The 16,739-nt window shown below is 37.2% G+C and overlaps 1 long non-coding RNA gene across 1 annotated transcript in view; it reads left to right on the top strand.

Annotated features, from left to right (window-relative positions):
• The window catches only part of LOC108542631 (uncharacterized), a 46,384-nt gene extending 34,818 nt beyond the window's left edge, over positions 1 to 11,566 (top strand). Inside the window, exon 5 of the long non-coding RNA XR_001889317.1 lies at positions 11,442 to 11,566. This is a non-coding gene — a long non-coding RNA (uncharacterized LOC108542631). The remainder of the gene's footprint in view (positions 1 to 11,441) is intronic.
• Positions 11,567 to 16,739: the final 5,173 nt, after the last annotated feature.

Raw genomic sequence — 16,739 nt, 5'->3', positions numbered from 1 at the left:
TGAAGTAGTTTCATCTTACAGTGCAGTATTTTAAACTATTATTAACAACCTATTTCAAGGAAATATATGAATGAGTCCACATCCTCACATTCATTGAATACTGTTTTTCTTTTTTGTAGTTAAATCTTTTCAAACAAACTGAGTCCTCAGAACAGGAATGACAATTATCGTGAGTTTGTTATTCTAATGCTTGACTTTTTTTTTTTTTTAAGTTCAGAAAATCCATTGACTTTCTGAATTGAAAAGCTTAGCTCTGGAAAATGTATCATTGAACTTAAATAAATTTGTGTAAATAATTATAAACATAATGGTAAAGTTTGGCCATTGTCTATTTTAATACCTACAAACCATTATTTTTTGGTTCAATACTCAGGCAGGTAGGGGAATGCCTATTGTAGAACTTTGCTAACAGAGAATCTTTCTGTAATAGATTAATAAGTATCCAAGAAGCACTTGGACAACTTTAAACAAAAGTGGCTCCAGATTACAGATGGATTACTTGATGGCATCTATACGCCAATGGGTCAGTCTAGAAATGTTCCATTAGTCAATTAAAAAGGAGACTTTGGATTCAGCAAGGCATTATTACAGATTGATAGAAGTTGATTAGATAGGAATATCTCAATAGCTTTTACTTAAAAAGATCATATTTTATTTTGCTTTATTTTTTTAAAAAAATAATTTATTTATTTATTTTGAGACCGGGTCTCACTGTGTCACCCAGGCTGGAGTGCACTGGGGTGATGACAGCTCACTGAAGCCTTGGCTTCCCAGGCTAAAGCAATCCTCCTACCTCAGCCTCCAGAGTAGCTGGGTCCACAGACATGTGCCATCATGCCCAACTAATTTTTGTATTTTTGATAGAGACAGAATTTCACCATGTTGCCCAAGCTGGTCTCAAACTCCTGAGCTCAAGTGATCCACGCACCTCAGCCTCCCAAAGTGCTGGGATTACAAGCATGAGGCACCATGCCTGGCCTTTATTTTGCTTTCTTTACTTACAACAATAATCTAATATGTTACCGTATGTACTATAGTGTACAGCACTTTCATACATATTACTTCATATAAATTTGCATGAGCATATTTACAATAGGAAAAGTAGGCTAGAACCTTCAAAAAGTTACATTCAAATAGAAGGATTCACAAAGTAATCTGATAATTTCTGCTTGCAAAGTCTGGTGGAAAAAATGTTTCTTAGGGTACAGGACATCAAGACTATAAGAATATCCACAATAATCTTCCAATTTAATATATTCTGCTATTTTTCAATCTTTTCGTTTTTTAGTGGGCTTTTTTTGTTGTTCTTGACTACTTGGTAGTGAGGAGGGCGCTAGTTTCATTTCAAATAAAATGTAAAATATATATAATTTTACAAGATAAAATGGATAATTTTTCTTTGGAATTACAGAAGAATGAACTTAAGTGTTAAAAAATAAATGTTGAAGAAACTTTTCCTTCATAATGATCTCTTATCGTTGGGAGTCTTATTACTTCTAGTTTTACTGATGAGAGTAAAATTAGGCAAAATATGACTGAGGTGCTGCACTTACAATGCCCAGAGAGCAGGCCAAGGTATGGAGCAATTGAATATTTTATGGCGTTAGGTTCAGGATTGATCATCTTGGACAGTGGTTGAGCAGTCCTGGTGCAGAATAATTGGGTAGAGAGACCTGCAGGCAACATTTCAAGGAAAAGATTCCAGAAGTTTAAATTGAAGAGTTGGTTCTATTTTATTTCACTTAAAATGCCTGATCTCCTATCCCCTGTGCTATAAACAAGAGGCTGCAAAGTTTTCCAATTAAAATGGAAAACACTCAATCTGGGTCTATGGGGCACCAGAACCTTCCTTCTCATGGAGCCCTGCCGCCGCTTACTCACATACTCAGAATGTTTTGTCCATAACCTGCTACACATTGGGATTTTTGGAACACTGGGGATGTTTGACTGAATGTTTTAGTTTTCAGACAGATGTTTTCAATTTATGTCCAAACTTAGAAGGTTAGCAGGGATCATTTTTTGTATATCATCTTAGGTATCTTTCAGTTTGTCTAGTGATAATATTCTTTTTACCTGTCCTTAATTTTACTAGCAAAACCAGTAGTTCCCAGAATTTTAAATCTCAGAACCTCTTTATATTCCTAAATTTGTTTGAGAACTCAAAAGAACTTTGGTTTATGGGGCTTTATCTATCAATTTTTACCATACTGAAAATTAAAACTTGGAAATTTTTAAGGTATTTGTTAAATTATTGTAAAATAGCAATAATAAACCCATGACATGTTAACATAAATAACACTTTTTTTTTTTTTCAGATGGAGTTTCTCTCTTGTTGCCCAGGCTGGAATGCAATGGTGCGATCTTGGCTCACTGCAACCTCCACCTCCTGGGTTCAAGAGATTCTCTGGCCTCAGCCTCCCGAGTAGCTGGGATTACAGGCGCACGCCACCACACCCAGCTAATTTTGTGTTTTTAATAGAGACGGGTTTCTCCATGTTGGTCAGGCTGGTCTCGAACTCCTGATCTCAGGTGATCCACCCGCCTCGGCCTTCCAAAGTGCTGGGATTATAGGAGTAAGCTACCATGCCTGGCCAAATAACACGTTTTTATCAACATAACTATATTGTCTAAAACAAAAACATTGAGTGAGGAAATGACACCGTTATACATATTTTTGCAAATCTCATTAATGTTTGGTTTAATAAAGGACACTTTCTTCATTCAATCTAATGTGACATCTCACATGCCATGTAGCTTCCGGAAATCACCATACCTTCATAAGATAATGAGCGTAAAAGAGGCAAGATACTATCATGATCTTAGTATTAGAGTTTTGACCTCACGGCTCCTCTGAAAGAGTTTTGGAACCCCTACTGGTATCTGGACAATACTTTGAGAACTGCTGAGATAAACCAAGCTGAATAAAATTATGATCTGGTTAAGTACCCTAGTTCAGAACTGTGTAAAGGTAAGAGTTTTGACTGGCTCCTTAACAGTAACCACCTAATATGCTTTTGATCTGTGTCCCCATCAAATCTTATGGTGATTTGTACTTCCATTGTTGGAGGTGGGGCCTGGTGGAGGGTGATTGGATCATGGGGGTGGATTTCTCAGGAATGGTTTAGCACCATCCCCCTTGCTGCTGTCATCACTATAGTGAGTGAGTTCTCATGAGACCTGGTCCCTTACACACGCGTGGCACCTCCCTTGCCCCTCTCTTGCTTCTGGTTCCTGCTGTGTAAGATGACTGCTCCCTCTTTGCCTTCTGCCTTGATTGGAAGCTTCCTGGTACCCCCCACTCCAAAAGCAGAAGCTGCTATGCATCCTGCATAACCTGAAGAACGTGAGCCAATTAAACCTCTTTTCTTATAAATTACACAGCCTCAGGTTCTTCTTTATAGCAATGAGAGAATGGCCTAATATACCACCTCAGTGAGGCTACCTTGAAAGTTCTCTCTGAAATAAGCATTCCCCATTCTCTATGTTCTGAAACTTTAATGCTGTGTTTTTTCCCTTTGTGGAACATATTTCAAGTTATAATTTTAAAATTCACACCTTTGTTTTTCTTATTATGTTAACTCGATTCTCTCCCTCCCCAGACAGACTATAAAATTGGGTGTTTCTGCCTCATCCATTGACTATATGTAGCATTCTGCCTAGCAAAAGCTATACACAATGTCAAAAATATACAAAAAATAATCAACTTATAGTTGAATTACTGAACATTTTAACCCTGAATTCAGAAAGCATAAAGATGTCAGTTATCCATATTCAGTAGTTATTTGCTGACTTAATTAATGAATAAATTAGTGATATTATTGCTTTTCTCACTTATCTTTGTGTTCTCTTTTTTTTTTTTTTAGAGTCTTGCTCTGTCGCCCAGGTTGGAGTTCAGTGGCACAATCTCGGCTCACTGCAACCTCTGCCTCCCGAGTTCAAGCGATTCTCCTGCCTCAGCCTCCCGAGTAGCTGGGATTACAGGTGCCCGCCACCACACCTGGCTAATTTTTTTATTTTTAGTAGATACGGGGTTTCACCATGTTGGCCAGGCTGGTCTACAACACTTGACCTCAGGTGATCTGCCCGCCTCAGCCTCCCAAAGTGCTGGGATCACAGGCATGAGCCACCGAGCCCGGCCTGTTCCTTAGTTCTTACATTGAGATGACAATGAACATAGGAGACTTATAGTAAATACATTTTCATTAATTCATTCATTTCAAACGAACATTGTTTTAGAGTGCCTCTTATATACTGGTCAAGTTTGTAGGATGAAAAGATTAGTAAGACATAGTAGTCATCCTCTGTGATATCTCTGTATATAATAAGGCACACTAAAAAATAAAAGACCTAAATAGAAAAAGTAGGTCCTGGCAGGAGAAAAGTAGGTCCTGTCTCTAAAGTGAGTGAAAGCTTGATATATTCAAGGAACTATAAGTAAGTCAGTACATACGAACCATATAGATTGCAAGAGGATCTGGCTCTGTAGTGCAATGGATACTGCACTGGACTTGTAGATTACCAGAGGGAGCTAGGAAGCAGAGTAAGATATGAAGCTAGAGAGATCTGTAGATCCCAGGACCCACAGGTCTTGGGTTCTGTATTAAAGAGTTTGGAATTTATCCTGAAGGCAAACCGTTGTTCCATGGATTCGTTGTACCTATCTACAAGAGAAAGCTGTGGGCTCAGAGACATGTCCACCAAGCTCTGAGCCAGTGCCTCTATTCTACCACTTGCTATGAAGATCCAGGGCCCAGGAGAACTCATAAAACTCAAAACTCTTAGCTAAATTTCCTCATGGATGTCTAAGCTTTATTATTGTATAAGAGACACAGCACTGAATATCAGTATCCTGGTTGAAAGAGGTTATTGGCCCCTTTACAAAACATCTGCAGAAAGCCACTTGATGCCACTAATTGAGAAGCAGGTATTTTGCCAACTTTTTTTTGCCAACATACATTTTGGCAATGATTTTGCCAACATATATTTCTTAGTAACATAGAGGCAAAATGTCTAAACCAAAGCTTTGCTAATTAAATCCAGGGGCACGTATAAAGAATAATGGAAAGCACGTTAGCTTTGTCCAGGAATGCAAGATTGGTTTAACATTCAAAAAGTCAATGGATGTAATTCATTTCATTTATAAAATAAAGAAGAAAAAACGTGATTATATCCATAGGTTACTAATAATATTTGATAAAAGATAACACTTATTCATAACACAATTCTTAGTAAACTAGAAATAGAAAGAAATTTTCTCCATCTAATAATGGATATCTTCAAAATATACAAAAAATCCTTAAGGTTGAATTGTTGAAAGTTTTATCCTGAATTTGGAAAGGCATAAGGATATCAGTTACCATCACTTTTACTCAACATTTTACTGGAGATTCTAGTCAGCAAGAAAAATAAAAGGTATAAATATTGAAAGGAGAGGGAAAAACCATATTATTTGCAGATGATGAGATTGTGTACATTGAAAATCTGGAAACTCTATGTATAAACACAGAGCATTATCAAATAAATTATTATACTTTTATGTATTAGCAACAAATTATCATGTACAAAAACTGAAAAATACACAGGTATAGTAGTATAAAAAATAAAATACCCAGGGATAAATTTAACAAAGTATGTGTAAAATTTCTGCACAGAAAACTAAAAAAAGATTAATGAGATAAAATACCTAAATAAATGAAGAGTCATACCATTTTTAAGACTTAGGAGACTATTGTTTAAGATGTCACTTCTCTCTAAATTTATCTACAGGTTCAATAAAATGACAATAAAAATTTCAGATTTGCCAAGAATAGCAAAGATAATCTTGAAGAAGAGAAAGAATGTTGGAGATTTTATGTAAGCATTTATTGAGACTATATTAATTAAAACAGTATTGATGCCAGGATGGACAAATAGATGAAGAGAAAAAAGAGCCCAGTGACAGATTCATATAAACAACTTATTTACAACGAATGTGCCACTGTAGTGCAAGGTAAAATGAGGTGCATTTTAAACATAGTGCTAGATTAATTTTATATGCCAACTTAAAAAAATCTTGGCCCCTAATTTATGCCATATACAAAAAATCAATTCCAGAAACATCATAGAACTAAATGAGAAAGTTAAAACCATGCAGCTTCTTAAAAGAGTTTTTTTTTAACCTTCAGTTAGGCGTTTGTTTTTTTTTTTTTTTTTCTTTTTTCTTTTTCAGATCTGGGAGTGCTGCTAATAGCCATAAAAGGAAAGATTGATAAATTGGAATGAATTAAAATTCAGAACTTTATTTTATTAGATGATCTCATTCAGATAATAAAAAGACTAGTGAGAGAATGGAAGAAATTTGCCATATAGCTCCAACAAAGAATTCCTATGATTTTGTGGATCTATACATGTATCTTATCTGTTAATCTATGTCCTCTGTATATCAATAAGAAATAAATAGCCAACAAGAAAATGGCCAATAATTTTAACAACCATTTTATGAAAAAGAATATTCAANTTTTTTTTTTTTTTTTTCTTTTTTCTTTTTCAGATCTGGGAGTGCTGCTAATAGCCATAAAAGGAAAGATTGATAAATTGGAATGAATTAAAATTCAGAACTTTATTTTATTAGATGATCTCATTCAGATAATAAAAGACTAGTGAGAGAATGGAAGAAATTTGCCATATAGCTCCAACAAAGAATTCCTATGATTTTGTGGATCTATACATGTATCTTATCTGTTAATCTATGTCCTCTGTATATCAATAAGAAATAAATAGCCAACAAGAAAATGGCCAATAATTTTAACAACCATTTTATGAAAAAGAATATTCAAGTGACCAATAAGCATATGAAAAAGTGTTCAACAGCATTAGGCATCTGGGAAACGCAAATAGAATCACATAGTGTTACTACTATACATCCACAAGAATGATTACAACAAACTCAAACCCCGAATCCCCAGAATATAGCAAGTGCTTGATGGTCATAGAGTAACTGAGAATTCTCATCCGCGTTGGGAAACACTTTGGCAATACCTTCTAAAAACTAACAATATAGTTATCCTGTAATGCAATAATTTCCCTCCTAAATATACAGTCATGCATCACTTAAACAATGGGAAAACGTTCTGAGAAATGCATTGTTAGGCAATTTCATCATTGGTACAGCCTACTACAAACCTAAACTACACCGTCTACCCTATTACTCTTAAGCTACAAACCTGAATAGCATGTTACTGTACTAAGTACCGCAGGCAGTTGTAACACAAAGGTAAGTATTTGTGTATCTAAACATAGAAAAGCTATAGTAAAAATACTGTATTATAATCTTACGTGACCGCTGTCATATATGTAGTCTGTCACAGACTGAAATGTCGTTATGTGGCTCATGATTGCATTTCCAACAGAAATGTTAAGTACGTGCACTGCAATGTGCACAAGAATGTTTATAACACCATTATTCGCCTTAGTCCCAAACTGATGAAAATCCAAAAGTCCATTACAAAGTGAATGGATTAATTGTGAAATTATAATACAGTGGAATACTACATGGCAATGAGAATAGCAACAACAACATGGATGAATCTTACAGGTAAAAGATTGAGTGAAGAAGACACAATTGAGTCTACAGTATATGAAGTCTACACGATGAAATACATTTATAATAAATAAAAAGACAGGTAAACTGATCTTTGGTAATCAATTTTAGAGCTCCCTGGATGTGGGGTAGGAATAGGGTAGGTAATGATTAGAAGTGGGTATGAGAGAGGCCTCTGGTTGGCTGGTAATTATTTAAATCTGGGCTGTGTGGTGGTTGTGTTTCTTTTGTAAAATTCATGAAAATAGATATTTTAAATTTGTACACTTTATGGTATGCATAATAAAATAAATTGAAAAATAAAAGAGTAAAACAATACAAATCTTTTGTTTTATACCTAGATACAGGCATATATTTAAGACTTCCTCCTATACTACTGATTTGTTACATTACTCTGTCTCAGAAATACTTTTATTAAAGATCTATGTTTAATGTAATGGATTCTTGATTCTCTTATGACGGGGCAGCCAGTACAGAAGAAGAGTACACTGCAGTGCTTGGCTCTGTCTGTGAATGGGAACAGACCACTCTCCTCAGTTTGAAAGTTTTATCAATGAGTTTGTGGACTCTCTTGAGTCTCTAATTCTGCTGTTGCTTTGTGTTCAGCTGAACAATTATTTCGCATAATAGCTGATAAAAAAGTATGTTAGTAAACATGGCAGAAGTGGGGCAATAGTGCAAGTAAGACTAGCTAGTGTGATTTTAAAATTCAAGGGTGATGGTGGCTTTCCCTTGAGGTGCTCTCAAGGGAAAAACTTGCAGGAGGGGAAGCAGGGGCTAAAGATCAGGTCACAACTGGGATAGGCAGATGGCAGGCAGACATCCCTGCAGACAGGGAGAAGGACTACAATGGGGTGGCTGATATCCAGAAGAAATAATGTCCCATAACTTGTGATGATTTCAAGGGAGTTCAAGTGAATGGAGAATCCATTCAAATATTTATTGAGTGTCTGCTCTCGAACAGGGACTATTTCAGGCACTGTAAATGATTGAACATATGCCATATATTCAATACATAGGAACCACACCTTCACACTCTATGGTGCTGATTTATTTAGCATTCCCATTTCCAACAAGGCATCTCCTGTGCTAATGAGAGTATGATTATATCTTTAAAAAGGCATACTTTTTATTTTGAACATAATCTATTATATAATCTATTACTGACTTGTATAGAAGGTCTGGTGAGGGAGAAAGGGAATCTTGATTTGTCCACATTCATGTCTAGCTCCTCTAACAGCAACGATCTACATTTGTAAGAAATTTAGACAATTAATAGTGACCATGAGTTACAGTAAAATGCACCAGCTTATATGTGACTTGTACCAATGTCAACTAAATGTAAGATTTGCCTGTATAGCATAGCATGAGTTAATCAATAATTATGTGTTAAATGGCCAGCTTTAGAATCTAGTCTATTTGAAGTTTTTGCATTTTATGTGGTGTATTTAATTTGTACATATCCTGAAATTATAAGTGTCATTCTGACATGATGCATTTAGCAAAGTATATATTCTTATTCATGGAAAGTATATTTTAGAATGATGGAATGACTCCTTTAAGCACATACATGCACACACAACACTGACTGATACCGTAATTATATTGTGGCAATCCTGTGCACACTGCATACTGTGAAATAGTTTCATTATGCCTGAAGATCCAAAGATTTTACAAGTAAAATATAGGCTATGGTTGGTTTCTTTTTCATTACAATATGGAATAAGTGCGTGTGCAAGCAATGTGTAGAAGTGACTCCCAACGAAGAGTCAGAAACTAGCCATATAAAGCGGTGACCATAGGCTGGACTTGTAGTCAGAGCTGAATATGGAGTTAGATTCGGTTATGTATTAGCTGTGTGGTCTTAGCAATTTACCTAACCTTACTCAGTGAAGCTCAGAAAGAAGCCTCAGTTTCCTTCAATGTAAGATGAGGAATATAATAGTACTCATCTCCCAGGGTTATCGTGAAATTTACTTGAGATGAAGTATACAAAATTCCAGCCTCACCACAAGCATTACAAAAAGGACTATTGAGTTTTAGGAGAAGCTTCTATGCCAACCAGATTTATTCTACCACTCTCTGCTGATTAAAAGGGTCTCTCCTTATTCAAGGTTCAGTTATGATGAAATCCTTCTGAAAAACTGCAGGACATTTTTACATTTCCTAGAGAGGATGGACGCTCCTGCTACAATATCCCCACTCCTAGCCTGTATTATCTTGGGTGTCTCTGTGAGGTTTAAATGAATAGATGACATTTTGTGCCATGATACAATTTAATCACCAAGCAAACTGATAAAATAGATTCAAGGGTTTAGAGTCATTAAGAATGAATGACTGGGCCGGGCGTGGTGGTTCACGCCTGTAATCCCAGCACTTTAGGAAGCTGAGGCAGGTGTATCACCTGAGGTCAGGAGTTTGAGAACAGCCTGGCCAACATGGCGAAACACCGCCTCTACTAAAAATACAAAAGTTAGCCAGGCGTGGTGGCACACGCCTGTAACCCCAGCTTCTCAGGAGGCTGAGGCAAGAGAATTGCTTGAACCTGGGTGGTGGAGGTTGTGGTGAGCCAAGATTGTGCCATTGCACTCCAGCCTGGGCAACAGGGTGAGACTCTGTCTCAAATAAATAAATAATTGTTAGCCAAAATCCATTTCCCATCTATGTCTTTGGGAGCCAAGCCTTGAACTTCTCATGAGCCAGTTTCATGAATGCTTTAAAATTTAACAATCTGGCCGGGCACGGTGGCTCAAGCCTGTAATCCCAGAACTTTGGGAGGCCGAGACGGGTGGATCACGAGGTCAGGAGATCGAGACCATCCTGGCTAACACGGTGAAACCCTGTCTCTGCTAAAACTACAAAAAACTAGCCAGGCGACGTGGCGGCGCCTGTAGTCCCAGCTACTCGGGAGGCTGAGGCAGGAGAATGGCGTGAACCCGGGAGGCGGAGCTTGCAGTGAGCTGAGATCCGGCCACAGCACTCCAGCCTGGGCAACAGAGCGAGACTCAGTCTTAAAAAAAAAAAAAAAAATTTAACAATCTGTTTCCGATTCAGGGTCCATAGTTGAGCAAATGTGCCAAATTTAGTTAATTTTTTTTTCTAGAGCCTAATTGTGTACTCCTGAGACTCCACCTCATCCTATGCTCTTTCATTCATTTTGCATGTCTCATTTGAATTATTGTATCAAAGATGAATATTCCAATACTAAGTGAAAGAGGGGGTAGAATTCTATCTACTACTAGCGGGGAAGAGAAGTCACAACTGGAGAAAGCAAACAGAGACACAAAGAAGTAAAATGAATTTCCCTAAATTTATGTAAATACTTGTTTCTATATACTGTCTGTTCAATCTTTGCAGCCTAATTCCTCCTCTTTCTGCTATAGGAATTCAGACAAGGCTCTCTCTTCAAAGGTGAAGATTACTCTTCTTTGAAGAGTCCTTAGAGCTTCTTGGTAGTTGGTTAAAATCCGAAAACATTACAGCAATCTCTCATCCAATCAAGAAAGAGCAATTCCATAACTCATTTCTGACTTCTCTGAGAGTATCTCTGTGCCAGCAAAAGTACCATTGCTAGGAACATCATTACTCTGCTTTCCTTTCCTCAAGTTTCCACTTCCTTCTGGTAAAATAACCAATATATTAAGCCACTTCATCACTAACACCACTGGCACCATGGGAAAAAATGACACGGTTATTGGCAACACTTGTTTGCTCACTACTGTTTAGTTGGTCAGAAAGTGGAGAAAACAAGAGGAGACAAGCAAATTATGTTTGAAATGAAACTGACTTTTATCAAGCCAAGGTTTGTCAAGTTTAGTATATTCTTTCTTTTGCTCTTACTCACCCCAAGTTTTCTTTGCAGTCTGAAGATTGCCATTTGAAATGCTCTTTGAGGGACATGAAGTCAACCCCGGATCCAAAGTAGCTTTGATGTTTGTCAGGAAAATGCTGGAGTTCTATATACTACAGTTTTCACAGAGCATGAAGAACTCCAACCTCAGATAACCTGCAAAAAAAGTCAGAAAGCAATTAAATGTAAAATAAATTCCTTTGATAAAACAAAAGAACTAGTGTCTTTCTCTCAGGCTCATTTAGAAGATTTTCCAACCTTTCTTCCATAAGAAATATGTAGGGATTAAATTTAGTTATTATTTCAAACAGAACATTTATATGTCAATCGAAAGAAATATGTATAGGGTGAAGTTGACTTTAATATCTTATTGAGCAATGTGACAAGAATTTGAAAATGTATAAACTAACCACGGGATGACCTTTCAAAACTGAAATGCATAGGTGTAGATGACATTTTCTCATTCAATTACTTATTTTGAAATCTAAATTAAAGCACAGACAACACCAAATTAAATATCTCCTCCCCAGAGTGAATATCTCAATCATTTACAACTAAGCAACTTAAACATCCAGTAATCAACAAACATTAATATGTAAATACTTTGTTTTAATAAGCCATAAACATTAATAAGCAAATGGCTGAAATTACTCCTGCTGAAATGATTCATCTGCAACCCAAAATATAGAATAAGGGCTGCAGAGAAATAAAACTGTTAAATTCGATTCTGAAAACATTCATGTGAGTTTGCATAAATCCTCTTTATTTTCTAGTGAATTTTTTTTAAGATTTTTTTTTTCCTCCCCCTGCTAGGAGCCTTATGAAACTGAAATGTCAAGTGAGGGTTGCTTTATATCATGTTCCGTCAATCAAAGGAAGGGAGGCTTTATGCATCTGTTGCTAGTATATTGGCACTTTTTGAAGAGTGTTTCGGTGGGAGCGAGAATAAATAAAGATCCTTCAGGCACTTTCTCATTTATGGATGAGGAATCAAAGCAGTCTGAAACTTCATTTTCAGGCTGATACCCTGAAGATCGTTGGCTGATAATTCTGGATGGAACAGCTTATCTTGGAGGATTAGGGAGAACATGGCCTTCCTATTACTTCTGGCTTCAGCCTATTCAGCTGGGTAGACTTTGTCACACAGTATCTGGGCCTTTACATATGTCACTAATCTTATCTATATCTTTTCAGCTCCTTCTGTTGGAGCTGTGGTTTCCCGTGCCTAACCCTCCCATTTCTTCATTACACCAGATGTATAGGCATTAGTCTTTCCTAACAACCTTTCTGCACCATGTCATTTGATAATGGTGAGTTTTGCAGATGTGTGGCTTTCATGAGCAGGTTGGGGTAGGATTTTATCCCAAATCTTGAGACTCTCACATCAGTTACATTAAAAAGCTCCCTGCAGTCCTGAAACAAACTCATTTTTCCTTTTTACCAAGTCCACATAAAAAAATGAAGTAATCTCCACAGCACATTATCTCTGCAACCACTAAAGATAACACGGACATCTCCCTTGCATGCCTATGGGTACATGCCAGATTGTTACTTCTCTCCCTCAGGTACGAGGCAGTGGTTCACCTGTGGAACAAATATTAAATCCTTAGTGTGTGTAAGACATCAAGAAGCCAGGGACATGATTTTAAAACTGACTCTGTCCTCAAGATGTCTACAATCTAGTGGGGGAAATGTGAACTCACAAATAACTACAATGTGAGGTAAAAAAAAGAAAAATGGTGCACATCCAGGAGAGGCACATTAAGTGCTTGGATAGTTCATGAGAGTCAGATAAGCAAGAGGAAGAATCTGAGAATGCTGGGTGAAGGAGGTCGCATTTGCAAACAACAAAGGTTTGAATAGCTGTGATGGGCATCAGGAATCTTCTAGTTTCTATTTCCCAGTTATTTTCAGAATAAAGGATATAATTTCAAAAGTGGTAAGAGAGTTAGCAACTGAAGCCAGAAGTGATCTGTATAGTTTGTACTTTTCCCCCCATCAAATATCCATTTTCCACCTTACTCTCATATTAACCTCACATTTAGTTGAGCACTCTTCTCCTCTGAATAAAGACCACATTAGTCACCCACCCCTGTAGCTCTGTGAGACCATGTATATGTGTTCTGGTCAGTGAGATGCAGGTAGAGGAAATCATTTTTAACGTCAGGGATGATATTTTCTTCTTCTCTTCTACTCTTTTTGTTTATGGAATATAGATTTGAGGGCTGGATCTCCAGCAGCCATTTGGAACATGAGGATGAAGGCCACACCCTAGGAATGATAGAGTGAGAAGCTGGAAAAAGCCTGGGTCTCTGGCTATGGAGACTCCACACCAGTTTTTCCAATTGATCTCCAGCCTGCTTTTATACAAGAGAGAAACAAACTTCTGTCTTCATTTAGAAATGATTTTCTTTTTTGGTCTCTGGTACTCATAGCCAAGCTGCCCTAATCAGTACTCACTGCTAAAATCCTAGTTTTTGATCACTTATTATACAATGATACCTAATAAAGTTTTTAGTTTCCCCGTGTAGCATTACAATGACATGATGCATCATCCACAAAATATTTTTTGAGTTCCTGCAATGTTCAGGACATTTTCAGGCAAAAAGAACAAAAACTATGAAACAGGTTTTACTCAGAGGGTTAAAACATGCTTGCTAATAAGTCTATATGCAGTCATTAACTGAGAGTATAGAAGGAGGAATATTCCTCATAATATAGATGTTGAGAGGAGACAGCAGACACAACTGCAATGGGATTGCCAGATAAAACATAGGATACCCAGTTAAAGTCAAATTTCAGAATTAAAAAGTAAATACTTTTTTGTATCACTAGATTCCAAATATTGCATGGGACACACACATATTTCAAAAATTATTCACTGTTTATCTGAAATTCAAATCCCAAGTTCAAATTCTAAATTTTAATCATCCTAAACTTTGCATGGGATATACTTATGCTAAAAAATCATTTATCAATTTTCTGAAATTCAGAATTAACCAGGAAACAGTATTTTTATTTGCTAAATCAGACAACTATCAACTGTGAGCCTCTGAGATGTCTTCCAGAGAAGGGCAGAACTAAGCTGTAGAATGAGGGAATCAATCGAAAGACAGGGATGGGGCCATCTGTTTCAAAGCATGGTTCACGGCCATGTATCAGACCTCAGGCTAGGGCACCAGATAAACATGACCCATTTTCTTACAGTGTCAATTTTACTCAAAGAAAAAAAAATGTGTAAAATAATATTATACTGAACATTGAATAGAATACAAAATGTGCATGTATTTTAATATAAAGCAGGATTTCTTAATTTCAGCACTTGACATTTTGGGCTGAGTAATTCTTTGTTGCAGGGAAGTGTCCTGTGCACTGCAGAATGTTTAGCAGCATCCCTGGCCTCAACCCCCAGATGCACAATTCCAGTTGTAACAACCAAAAATGTCTCCAGACACTGCCAAATGTCCCCTGTAGTTGGGTGGAAAAGTCATGCTTGGTTGAAAACTACAACTATAAGGCATGATACTTCTAAAAATATTTTGCAATTGTGATGAACCATTTTGGGCTTTGTCCCTAGAGTGTCAACCTTATGTGTTTATTCCCCTCATCACTGAGGTCCTTTTGTGGACAACTGTGAGATATAACCAAAGAAATAAGCACCTTAGTGCCAATTTAAGCAAGGATGTTACTTTTCTTTCTGATTTATAAGTTTCTTTTTCTTGAACTTTCCAGATTGTAAACTCCTTAAGGCAAGCACAATTCATCTACCAGAACCCCTAGACCCAGCACATGACAGGCAGTCCATCCGTATGAACTGAACTGGGGAACAAAAGTTTTCAGTTTGTTTAGAGAATCCCAGGGATGGGTGAAGAAGGCGGGGAGTGGGGTTTAGGGGAGGTGGGAAGGGAGCAGCAGTAGGGAGGATGGCCTTTAAAATGACCTCAGGTCAATTTCTAGGTGAAGGCAACACAGTCAATATTAGCAATATGTAGGATTGATTTCAAGAGCAGAAGTTTAACTTGAATGCAGTCTTGCAGATATTTTTCCCCAGATGCTTTAACATTTGTTGTTTGGAGTTATTGACCATTGTCTGCACTTCCTGTTTTCACTTGAAAATTTCTAGTCTCTCCCGACTTAGTCAGAAGCAATGTTTCCTCTAAACTGTATGCCACTGTGGTTGTACCAGTCCTCAATTACCACTGCCTAAGGCCTCTATTTGTAATCAGCCACCCACTCTGCTTTTCTGGCAAGAAAAGCACACCTGAAATGAAAAAAAAAGCCTCTAGGCAAGTACAGCATACTGATAAGAAAACAGCCAAAGCTTTTGACTCTGGGCTGCACAACCAATTTCTCCATGGTGACAGGAGAATCCAAGAGAAGGATGACACTTCTAAGAAGCATGAAGATCCAAGTGGAAACAACTTGAATGGTATAAAAAGATAAGATGTGTGTGTCTGTGTGCACGCTTTTGTGAGTGTGTGTGTACATCCATGTGTGTTTGTGTGTGTGTGCATTCATGTGTGTATGTAGGCCTGTTCCCACGCACATTAAAAAGAACAGTGCAGTAACTACATTTTTTTTTTCTTAGACCTAGTTTGTTTAAGAGCTGTTGCCATAAAGATTATGAACGTAGAGAATGGATTTTGCAGGCATAAGATGTTATGCCTGAAAACAGTTCTTCCTGCTTAAATGGTTCTCACTCTTAATGTTTATCTGCTTCTTTCTTTTTTTTATTATATTTTAAGTTCTAGGGTACATGTGCACAACGTGCAGGTTTGTTACATATGTAAACATGTGCCATGTTGGTGTGCTGCACCCATTAACTCGTCATTTACATTAGGTATATCTCCTAATGCTATGCCTCCCCACAATAGGACCCGGTGTGTGATGTTCCCCCTCCTGTGTCCAAGTGATCTCATTGTTCAATTCCCACCTATGAGTGAGAACATGTGGTATTCGGTTTTCTGTTCTTGTGATAGTTTGCTGAGAATGATGGTTTCCAGCTGCGTCCATGTCCCTACAAAGGACACAAACTCATCCGTTTTTATGGCTGCATAGTATTCCATGGTGTATACGTGCCACATTTTCTTAATCCAGTTTGTCACTGATGGACATTTGGGTTGATTCCAAGTCTTTGCTGTTGTGAATAGTGCTGCAATAAACATACGTGTGCATGTGTCTTTATAGCAGCATGACTTATAATCCTTTGAGTATATCCCCAGTAATGGGATGGCTGAGTCAAATGGTATTTCTAGTTCTAGATCCTTGACGAATTGCCACACTGTTTTCCACAATGGTTGAACTAGTTTA

Source organism: Rhinopithecus bieti, unplaced genomic scaffold, assembly GCF_001698545.2.
Source record: "Rhinopithecus bieti isolate Rb0 unplaced genomic scaffold, ASM169854v2 scaffold_19708, whole genome shotgun sequence".
Taxonomy (NCBI): domain Eukaryota; kingdom Metazoa; phylum Chordata; class Mammalia; order Primates; family Cercopithecidae; genus Rhinopithecus; species Rhinopithecus bieti.
Note: the sequence above shows the minus strand (reverse complement) of the source record. Positions and strands in the feature narration are given on the sequence as shown.